Raw genomic sequence first — 12,496 nt, forward strand, 5'->3', positions numbered from 1 at the left:
TATTCTCCTTTTACTGACACCCATCAATAGGTCGTAATAACCGCTGACCATAGATGTTATCGCTGGGCACTGATTTATTGTATTTTTTTATATTATTTATTATATTTAATATTTATTTTTATTTATTATCGTTATTCTTTATTGTAGTTATAGCTATTAAGTTATCATAACGGGTATTCCAGGCCTAACCAGTCATTTCCAAATCTCTCCATATGTGATATTTTGATTTAGACCATTGCCTAAATGAGGGACTTGTGTTTCTTGTTCACCACTTGCAGCAAGCCCGTGGTGGGGCAGGGTGTACAGCACTATAACTACACTTTCTGCCATCAATGTGTCCCTCTCTGACCCTGCCGCACAGATCCAGGGATTCTCCTAATTCTCTCCTTATGAAGTCTGCTTCCTTCTCTTTTCCTCACACACTAATCTTCTTCACTGCTGTTTTGTCACACATTGTAACTGTACAGTTTCTTCAGTTTTTTCTGTCTCTCCCTCTCTATGGCTAAGTTTTTACCTGTGACATCCTCTCACTATCCAGATTTACCACTAAATGGCTGCTGCATTCTCTGCCTCTTGCTTTTATAAGGCCAAGGTAGGTCCTCCTGATTGGCTGTGCTGTATCATGTTATGTGATGGCTACAAGGCATTATGCATCCACACCTAAGGTCGTGGCTAAGCTTTCACCTGTGACATCTTCTCACTATCCAGATTTACCACTAAATGGCTGCTGCATTCTCTGCCTCTTGCTTTTATAAGGCCAAGGTAGGTCCTCCTGATTGGCTGTGCTGTATCATGTGATGTGATGGCTACAAGGCATTATGCATCCACACCTAAGGTCATGTAATCATTCTCTAGCTTCTGCAATCTTCTGCAATGTGTAAAATGATCATCATTTTTGACCAATTCGCTCAAAGTAAATTGCGTATAGTTAGAATTCTAGAATAGAGGTAGAAGTTACCACCTAGATAGATGGGGACCATTGATCACCAGAATGAGACACTATTATGGTTGAGATTTTGGCAGCCATGTGCATGACTTTCTCCAGCAGCCTCATTGGTAATGGATTGAGGAATGGTTGAGTATATGCGCTGCTGCTCTATTCACACGGGGATAAAAGTGTTCTGTTCTGGTGGTCGGACCCCCACTGATAAAGTAGATATCACCTATCAAGGTCTTCCAAGCAGAACACCCCTTTAAGGCCAATGCATGACCATGCAGCAAGCTCCCCCTAGTGGTGGCTGCAGACTGAATATTTCATGGCTTTGCAGAAGATTTGAAGCTCTGTATCGGAGAAAAAAAAAAGCTTTGCTCACTATAAAGATACATAAAGAAATGAATCGGCGCCACCTTTCTGATTTATTTATATGGATAGATGAAATTCTGGGCATTCACTTTGCGCATTCAGGTTAATCCAGCCACCGCCATTGGGCCAGTGTTGGGTCTTTGTCCCCAGCTCCTTGGCTTGGTCGGTGTCATTAATCTCACACGTACACACACACGCATGTGTTTTCCTAAGAATTCCATAATGGAGCTTTCGCGTGACAGCTTCTTCTGGTCTTCCTGGGAGGAAGCGGGAGGGGTGCGCAGGGGAAAAATAGGCCAGGAAGTTTTGGTGAGAAGTTTATGTTTCCTCTGGCCCTGTCTGCATCTTCCAAAACAAGAAATCGTAGAGTAAAAAAAAAAAAGCACCGTGGATTTGTGTGTATGTGTAGCGCCACTGCTTGTTTTCCTGGGGATGATGGGGGTAGATTCAGTCCTGAGATTTCTCATTCCGCTGGCTGTGTAACATGACCTCTCACTATCTCATAGTGTACATGTTCTCTGCCAGGACTTCCCGTTACTGTGTGATTATTATAAATATCACTGTACAGTTAAGAACGATGCAGCCGTCGGAGGAAACCACTGGGCACATTAAAAAAAAAATCCACAATTCTACAAGGACACGACCGGGAATAAGATTCCGGTAAGAATTTACTGACCAGAACGGTTTCACTGTAATGACTGACGCTTCAACGGATCCCACTGATTCTAAGAATGTTTTTTCGTGACATATTGTACTTCATGATAGTGGTAAAATTTGTTTAATAAGAATTGCGTTTATCTGTGAAAACATTGGAAATTTGGGGAAAATTTTGCAATTTTCAAACTTTTAATTTTTATGCCCTTAGACCAGAGAGTTAGGTCACACAAAATAGTTCATAAATAACATTTCCCACATGTCTACATCTGCATCAAACATTTTTTTTTGTTGTTCGAAGTTAGAAGGGTTAATCAGCACTTTCTTATTTTTCCAATAAAATTTACAAAAATGATTTGTTAGGGACCACATCATATTTGAAGAGACTTTGAGGGGTCTATATGATGCAAAATGCCCAAAATTGACACCATTCTAACAACTCACAGTACTCAAAACCACATTAAAGAAGTTTATTAACTCATCAAGAGTTTCACAAAACTCTTACCTTAGCCCCAAATTTTTTATTTTCACAAGGGTAACAGGATAAAAAGGAATCCAAAATCTGTTGTGCAATTTTTCCTAAATACTCCGATACCCCATAAGTGGGGGAAAACTACTGTTTGGGTGCAGGGCAGAGCTCGGAAGGGAAGGAGCACCATTTGATATTTTGAACACAAAATTGGCTGGAATCATTAGCAGACACCATGTCCCGTTGGAAGAGACCCTGATGTGCCTAAACAGTGGAATCTCATCCCAAGTGACCCCATTTTGGAAACTAGACCTCATTTTACAAACTACACCCCCAAATTATTCATGTAGTGGTGCAGTGAGCATGTTAACTACACACATGCCTCATAGATTTTTTTTTTATACCATTGAGCATTGTACCATTACTACTAAAATGTTTTTAGCAACACATTTTTATTTTTAGAAGGGCTGATAAGAAAAAATAGACCTCTTAGTTTGTTGTGCGATTTCTCCTGAGTATGCCAATACCCTACATGTAATCGGGAACTACTTTTCAGACACCGTGCAAAACTCAGAAGGGAAGAAGTGCCATATTATCGTGCAGGTTTTACGGTTATGGTTTTAGCAAGCCATGACCCACTATGAGTGTCCCTGAGGTGTCAGAACAGCAAAAAAAAAAAAAAAAGTGACCCCAATTAACAAACTATTTGCCTCCTGGAGCGCAGATTTTCCTAGAATAGTCCTATACAGAGCCCCTAAGTGCTAGAAGAGCAGAATTCCCCCTCAAGTGGAAATTATACCCCTTTGGGAATTTATCTACAGGTAGTGATGATTTGACTCCACGGGTGGTTTCCACTGCAGGATTTTAAACCTTTACGGCGTTACCATTACCAATGATTTTTTTGGTGACTGTGGTCCCATCTGCCTTGAGATCATTAACAAGTTCCCCCCGTGTAGTTTTAGGCTGATCTCTCACCTTCCTCATGATCAAGGATGCCCCACGAGGTGAGATTTTGCATGGTGCCCCAGATCGATTTGACAGTCATTTTGTATTTCTTCCATTTTCTTACTATTGCACTGACAGTTTTCTCCTTCTCACCCAGTATCTTACTTATTGTGTTATAACCCATTCCAGCTTTGTGCAGGTCTATGATCTTGTCCCTGACATCCTTATAAAGCTCTTTGGTCTTGCCCATGTTGTAGAGGTTAGAGTTAGTTCTTTCGTTATTTATACGCAAGAAAGTAGCCATTCTGCAATTTTTATTCTAATGGACAATCGGGGCAAGAGAAAAATCATTACTCTGACTAGCCCTATTGAATAACACAGGTCAGTGTGCTGTCCCATCAAAAATCGCACAGCACACGTCTGATTTCTACGCTCGTCTGCATAAGCCCTAAAGATAAATTTCTACAGGTCGTGAGCGTGCATTTGTAAGAACACTTGTTTCCAAGGAGCGGACTGTGGAAACATGGTGGCAGTCACCCGACGAACAAGGGAAGTGCTCATTCGATGACTGATCAACATTTTTACCAGCTCATCACCCCGAGTCAGCGGGGATGTGCTGCCGATAACATGATGTAGCATGGTACAGAACAATCGTATTTTCCTGTTCCTCTTCAGTTCTCATCAACCTCTGTAAACAGGTTGGTAAACTGTAAGGAAAAACACACAAGGAGAGAAGCCGGTGTGTGATGGAGCTTACACAGTCACAGCTCTCACCCTCCGATCCATCAGGAAACGGCACCTAGGATAAAGTAGTCGCCGGAGAGGCTGCCCTGTCACGTACTGGTTATCAGGGCACTCTGCAGTGAGCAGGGCCGTATTTAGAGTTTCTGCTTCCCCAGGCACTTTTCGTGCTGCCTCCCCCATTGGTGAGTATGACACTGTCGGCAGTGACTTAGGCTACTTTCACATCAGCGATTTTTGCTATTCGCGGCAGATCCGGCAGCTTTTCCACATCCGCATAAAAAGAAAAAAAAAACCTTGCTCAGGTGCACCCCCTCCCCCGCATCCTGGTGCCCTCAAGTGACTAGTGACAAATACGGCACTGCTGCCAGGTTACACTCAGCAAGTATGTGGAGCTTAGAGGGCCTGGGACCTGGGAGCAATGGGTTGCTTGACCATTGGGGCAGGGACAAGTAACATTCGACCCTCCAGCCACAATACACTGGCCACAGCAGTGCAGGAGGCACTGGGCACCACAACACATGGGGCACAACAGTGCAGGTGGCACAGGGCACCACAAACGGGGCACAGCAGTGCAGGTGGCACTGGGCATCACAATACACGGGGCACAGCAGTGCAGGAGGCACAGGGCAACACAATATATGGGGCAGTGCAGGAGGCACAGGGCACCACAAAACACGGGGCACAGCAGTGCAGGAGGCACAGGGCACCACAACATACGGGGCACAGCAGTGCAGGAGGCACAGGGCACCACAATACATGGGACACAGTAGTGCATGAAGCAGAAGGCACAGAGGTGCCTGGGGGAGAGGATACAGCAGCACATGGAGCACAGTACTATAGGAGCACAGCAGCACAGTGTACAGTAGTGTAGGGGGCACAGGGTACAGTAGTGTAGGGGGCACAGCAGAACATGGGGCACAGGGTACAGTAGTGTAGGGGGCAGAGCAGCACATGGGGCACAGGGTACAGTAGTGTAGGTGCCACAGGGTACAGTAGTGTAGGGGGGCACCAGAGGTGTATCTAGGGTTTCTGGCACCAGGGGCAAGAATTCATTTTGGTGCCCCCCCTCCGCCAAGGACATATGCGATTTGCACACTCAGTCATGTGCTCATGAGCTGCTCTCCCTAATGCTTTCAATGTTCAGTGAAAAACTGAGAGAAGCGGGAAGAGAAGCTCGATGTCACAGGACCATAAGTGTGAAAGTCGCATGTGAGTGACGTGTCCATGTGACGACTACTGGAACCTGCAGAGCTGAATCCTGACATCGCAGCTTCTGAATTCTCACAACTAATGCACTGCACACTTTTAGGATTCCCCCTTGCCGGTGGACGGTCATGTCAGCACAAGTATGTGATTTGTATACTTCTGACCACATTCCAACTAGACGTGCCCGGCCTCGCTTAGTTCATTTTCATTGAGTGAGGCCACACATGTCTAGTCAGCATGTGACAGCATTAATGTAAATCACCAGCATGAGAGAATCCTGACAGCGTGCAGTGCGCACTGTGAGAATTCAGAAGTCTGCAGTCACAAAGAATGACTGCAGACTCATTACAAACCTGGACATCCCCTTTAATGCTCCTAACATAAATAAAAACATGAGAGTTAGCATCACAAATAACATTTACATCCAGGTACCTTATAGATGACGTCGCCTCTGCAGCCGTTCTTCTTTTCTTCATCTTGTCCAGATCCCATGATGAGTTTTCTCATCCACAGCCGTCTCTGCAGACTTCCATCTTCTCCGCTCTTTTGCAGAAAATCTCCACATGACGCACTTAAAGATACAAGTGTCATTATAATGCTCCTGAATAAAAAATTGCCCCTCACTATATTGTCTGCACAAAATATGACCCCCACACTGTCCCTCTTATGGTACATGCTCTTTACACTGACCTCTCCTTTCTATACCGGCCCCCTCTTCACACTGTCCTCTCACACTGTGTCCCCCCTATAGGGCCCAGTATTTATACTCCATATTTATACTCCATCCTCCCACCCTGTGTGCATGGCTCCCCCATCTTCCCACCCTGTGTGCATGGCTCCCCCATCTTCCCACCCTGCGTGCATGGCTCCCCCATCTTCCCACCCTGCGTGCATGGCTCCCCATCTTCCCACCCTGCGTGCATGGCTCCCCCATCTTCCCACCCTGCGTGCATGGCTCCCCCATCTTCCCACCCTGCGTGCATGGCTCCCCATCTTCCCACCCTGCGTGCATGGCTCCCCCATCTTCCCACCCTGCGTGCATGGCTCCCCCATCCTCCCACCCTGCTTGCATGGCTCCCCCATCTTCCTCCCCTGCGTGCATGGCTCCCCCATCCTTCTCCCCTGCGTGCATGGCTCCCCATCCCCTGCGTGCATGGCTCCTCTATCCTCTCGCCCTGCATGCATGGCTCCCCCATCCTCCCACCCTGCGTGCATGGCTCCCCCATCCTCCTCCCCTGCGTGCATGGCTCCTCTATCCTCTCGCCCTGCGTGCATGGCTCCCCCATCCTCCCACCCTGCGTGCATGGCTCCCCCATCCTTCTCCCCTGCGTGCATGGCTCCCCCATCCTTCTCCCCTGTGTGCATGGCTCCCCCATCCTTCTCTGCGTGCATGGCTCCCCCATCCTTCTCCCCTGTGTGCATGGCTCCCCCATCCTTCTCTGCGTGCAAGGCTCCCCATCCTCCCACCCTGCGGGCATGGCTACTCCATCCTCCTCTGCGTGCATGGCTCCCCATCTTCCCACCCTGCGTGCATGGCTCCCCCATCCTTCTCCCCTGCGTGCATGGCTCCCCCATCCTTCTCCCCTGCGTGCATGGCTCCCCCATCCTTCTCCCCTGCGTGCATGGCTTCCCCATCCTTCTCCCCTGCGTGCATGGCTCCCCCATCCTTCTCCCCTGCGTGCATGGCTCCCCCATCCTAACCTGCGTGCATGGCTCCCCCATCCTCCCCTGTGTGCATGGCTCCCCCATCCTCCTCCTCTGCGTGCAAGGCTCCCCATCCTCCCACCCTGTGTGCATGGCTCCCCCATCCTCCCCTGTGTGCATGGCTCCCCCATCCTTCTCCCCTGCGTGCATGGCTCCCCCACCCTTCTCCCCTGCGTGCATGGCTCCCCCATCATTCTTCCCTGTCATACTTACCTCTCACCGCGCCCGGCATCTCTGCAGCGCCTTCCTTCCTGTATGAGCGGTCACGTGGTACCGCTCATTAAGGTGATGAATATGCGCATATTCATCACCTTAATGAGCGGTACCATGTGACCGCTGAAGACAGGACGCGCTTGACCCTGGATTTTCATTAAAAAAAAAAAGAACAAAACTTAGCTCAAGTGCGCCCCCCTGCATCCTGCCGCCCTAGGCACGTGCCCTCGAGTGCCTAGTGGCAAATATGGCCCTGGCAGTGAGGACGGTATATATAACCACCAGTTCCAATCTGGGAATATATATATAAACCTCTGATCCGTCACTGCCAGGATCCCTCAATAACACCAGAACGGTATGCTGCCACCAGTTCCGTTAACTAGCTTATATTGGCTCCGGCAAGAGTCCAGGGTTGCAGAGCGGCGTCGGAAGAAAACATTCGCACGACGACTTCACTGCATTCAAACTGGCAACACTCGCTTTTAAATCTGATCTCACCTCTGCTAAACAGGCCTACTTCACAACCCTTGTATCCGCCCTATCCTACAAGCCCAAACAGTTATTCAAAACCTTTAACTCCCTCCTCCGTCCCCCACTGCCCCCTCCAACCTCCCTCATCTCTGCTGAGGACTTTGCCACACACTTTAAAAATAAGATCAACCAAACAAGGCAAGTCTTCATTGTTCAACAACCACAACCCCTTTGTATACCAGACCAATGCCCAAACCCCATAACTTCCCTATCCAACATCACTGAAGGGGGGCTTAACTGTCTCCTCTCCAAATCACACCTCACCACCTGTGCGCTCGACCCTATGCCATCCATGGCAGAACAATGACAGGGCTAAAAGTGTGTAGCTAGCTTTTAACCTTTAGCGCGCCCCCTCCCATATTTGACACCGCCCCTCTGGGTTGGGCTGAATTCTCCCTTTTCCTCCTAGCTGAAATAATTCCCAATATCTAGGATGGGTCATAACTTCCTAGAGGGAGGTCCAAACAGGACGACTGACATCTCAATGGGTTCATTGGGACTGGACCTATACAGAGAGTCCAAACTTGGGTTGGCTAAGTGGTTCTGGAGAGCCAGTTTCGATAGCTCGAAATTGGAGACAGCTAGAGAATTATGAGACGCAGGGGTGCATGCAGGGGGCTCCCAGGGTTCTGGTGATACATTGGACTTGACCCTGAAATGCATGGTACTTTCATAATTCATCTCTAGATGTCGGTGCCAAAGAGTCTAGCGTTTTCCCTTGAAGTAGGCAGACTTGCACAAAAGACAGCAGAGGGTCCTGGCTCTGCTCCTTGTCCAAATGCACCATAACAGGTTGTCTGTGCGGAAAAGCCACCTCCATAGACCCTATACGGCTGCCTGTGCTATTCCTGTGGTTCTGTATAATGGACCCATAGAAGGTTGAACATGCAGAAATGGGAGACCTTCATTTTTTAAAACTACTTATGGTCACTAAAGTGTACATTTAAGGTGCCCCGTAACATTACAATCATTGTCAGGGTCATTGAGTTAATACTGAGCTCCATTAATCCATACTTTAAGCCCTCTCTTGACCCATCTTGTGTATCTAGCTATCACCCTATATCACTTCTCCCCTATGCCTCAACACTACTGGAACAACACGTCCATCTTGAACTGTCCTCCCATCTATCTTCCTGCTCCCTCTTCAACCGCTTACAATCAGACTTCCGGTCACACCACTCCACTGAAACTGCCCTAACTAAGGTCACCAATGACCTATTAACCTCCAAGAGCAAGCGACACTACTATGTCCTCCTCCTCCTGGACCTGTCCTCTGCCTTTGACACAGTGGACCATTCCCTATTACTACAGACCCTCTCATCCCTTGGCATCACAGACTTGGCCCTATCCTGGATCTCGTCATACCTAACAGACCGGACATTCAGCGTCCCCCACTCACACACCACCTCCTCACCTCGCCCCCTATCTGTCGGGAGTCCCGCAAGGTTCAGTCCTAGGGCCCCTGCTCTTCTCCATTTACTCCTTTGGCCTGGGACAGCTCATAGAATCTCACTTTCAGTATCATCTCTATGCTGACGACACACAGATCTACATTTCTGGACCAGATATCACCTCCCTACTAACCAGAATCCCTCAATGTCTGTCCGCTATTTCATCCTTCTTCTCCACTAGTTTTCTAAAACTTAATATGGACAAAACAGAATTCATCATCTTTCCCCCATCTCACGCGATCCCCCCAACGGACCTATCCATTACAGTAAACGGCTGTCCACTCTCCCCAGTCCCACAAGCTCGCTGCCTCAGAGTAATCCTTGACACTGATCTCTCCTTCAAACCACATATCCAAGCCCTTTCCACTTCCTGCCGCCTTCAACTCAAAAATATTTAATGGATCCATACATTCCTAAACCAAGAATCTGCAAAAACCCTAGTCCATTCCCTCATCATCTCCCGTCTTGACTACTGCAACCTCCTGCTCTGTGGCCTCCCCTCGAACACTCTTGCACCCCTCCAATCTATTCTAAACTCTGCTGCCCGACTAATCCACCTGTCCCCCCTCTATTCCCCGGCCTCTCCCTTCTGTCAATCCCTTCACTGGCTCCCCATTGCCCAGAGACTCCAGTACAAAACCCTAACCATGACATGCAAAGCCATTCACAAACTGTGTCCTCCGTATATCTGTGACCTCGTCTCCCTGTACTTACCTGCATGCAACCTCCGATCCTCACAAGATCTCCTTCTCTACTCTACTCTTATCTCTTCTTCCCACAATCGCATACAAAATTTCTCTTGCGCATCACCCCTACTCTGGAACCCTCTACCACAACATATCAGACTCTCGCCTACCGTGGAAACCTTCAAAAAGAACCTGAAGACCCACCTCTTCCGACAAGCCTACAACCTGCAGTAACCACTGATCGACCAAACCGCTGCACGACCATCTCTACCCTCACCTATTGTATCCTCACCCATCCCTTGTAGATTGTGAGCCCTCACGGGCAGGGTCCTCTCTCCTCCTGTACCAGTTATGACTTGTATTGTTTAAGATTATTGTACTTGTTTTTATTATGTATACCCCTCCTCACATGTAAAGCGCCATGGAATAAATGGCGCTATAATAATAATAATAATCCTCATCTCTTGGCTAGTAGTGAGGTGGCTACAAAGAGCAGCTCCCTGGAGGTCAATGAAAATGAAACATGAAGACTCTTCATGTTTCATTTTCATTGACCTCCAGGGAGCTGCTCTTTGCAGAATTTGCAGAATTAGGCATACAGGACCTGAAATTACGTCACGGCTTGCTGTGATTGGTCGCGTCGCGGTCACATGGGCGGCACGCAACCAATCACAAGCCATGACGTAATTTTAAAATGCGCACGTTTCCTGCCTCCCGTGAGGTCACGGCTTGTGATTGGTCGCGTCGCCCATGTGACCGCGACGCGTCCAATCACAAGCCGGAACGTAATTTTAAAATCCTGAATGCCTAGAATTAGGCATTGAGGACCTGAAAATTACGTCACGGCTTGCTGTGATTAGTCGCGTCGCGGCCACATGGGCGGCACGCGACCAATCACAAGCCGTGACGTCACGGAAGGAAGTAAACGCGCGCATTTTAAGCAAAGAACGCTGCCGGTTCCCTCGGTGAGGTCCAGGCTGCGTCGGAGAGGTGAGTATAGCAATATTTTTTATTTTAATTCTTTATTTTACACATTAATGTTGTTTCGATACCGATACCCGATACCACAAAAGTATCGGATCTCGGTATCGGAATTCCGATACCCGCAAGTATCGGCCGATACCCGATACTTGCGGTATCGGAATGCTCAACACTAATGAAGAGCCATTGATTTCAGTCTGTGATGCTTTATCTCTCCTGTGTTGGTGCAGGAAGAGAATGGGGCTCCTATCACTAGGGTCCATCACAGATTGTAGAAAGGGTTCCGGTTCTGGTGAACAAAATCAATATAAACGATAATAAGTACTAGGCTGCACTGAGACTTTTTTTGTAGCATTGCTGATTAATTTTTAACTATTTAGCCACAGCTGCAGCCAAAGCATGTACTTGGGTGGACGGCAGATGTCAATAAGCAGTTACGCATCATTCACTAGCGCAACAAGAAGCCGAAGTGTAGTCGAGGCCTAAAGCTGCGTCTGCAAAGTTATGAAACTTTTTGCTTAGACTAAATGGTGAAATGCTCATTTTTAAAATAAATAATCTTAGAGCGCTGCTGTCATGTTATGACCTAACGGGTGATTTTGTAACCTCCGCAATAAAATCTCATGAGATAAATCACCCAAAGAAAGGGAATTTCCTGTCTTCTCTATTTTAGAAATCGTTTCCTGTCCAGAGCAGCATAAATAGCAGCTAATTGTTCATTCTGTCATAACTGACTGATGTGTACGAGTGGTAAATAAATTGTCGCTGTGCCCACTGAGGGGCACCACTGAGGGGCTCACACTGAGGGATGCCACTGAGGGACATCACTGAAGGGCACCATAGCAGAGCACCGGGCACCATAGCAGAGCACCAGACACCAATGATAGTCAACAGTGAGGCACACCATTGAAGGGCACCACTGAGGTTGATCACTGAAGTGCACCATTGAAGGATACCATTGAGGGGCACACACTGAGGGATACCACTGAGGCACATCAATGAAGGGCATCATTAAAGAGCACCAGCCACCACTGAGAGGCATCACAGAGGCACACCACTGAAAGGAACCAGTGATGGGCACCATTGAAGGGCACTACTGAGGTTGATCACTGAGGTGCACCTCTAAAGGGAACACACTGAGGGATACCACTGAGTGGCACCACTTAAGGGCACCAGCCACTACTGAGAGGCACCACTGAGGCACACCACTGAAAGGAACCAATGAGGGGCACCATTGAAGAACACCACTGAGGGGCACCATGGAGGGACACCACTGTAGGACAGCACTGATGTAGACCACTGAGGGGCACCATTGAGAGGCACCACTGTAGGGCACCAATGTGGCACACTATTGAGGGGCACCACTGAGGCGCATAACTGATGGGCACCACTGAGACGCACCATTGAGGTACGCCACTGAAGGGCACCACTAAGCATTAGTTTGAGACTATTGTGCCCTTACGGTGTGCAGTATAATCACATCTGAATGCCACAGTCACAAATCCGTGTGTCATTGCCGAGCACGGATCGTGATGCACGGACTCCTGAACCTAGACAGAAGAGGCCCGAGGACAGTCCGTGCATCATGGGGAATAACATTTGTTAGTAC

The sequence above is a fragment of the Ranitomeya variabilis genome, chromosome 2, assembly GCF_051348905.1.
Source record: "Ranitomeya variabilis isolate aRanVar5 chromosome 2, aRanVar5.hap1, whole genome shotgun sequence".
NCBI lineage: Eukaryota > Metazoa > Chordata > Amphibia > Anura > Dendrobatidae > Ranitomeya > Ranitomeya variabilis.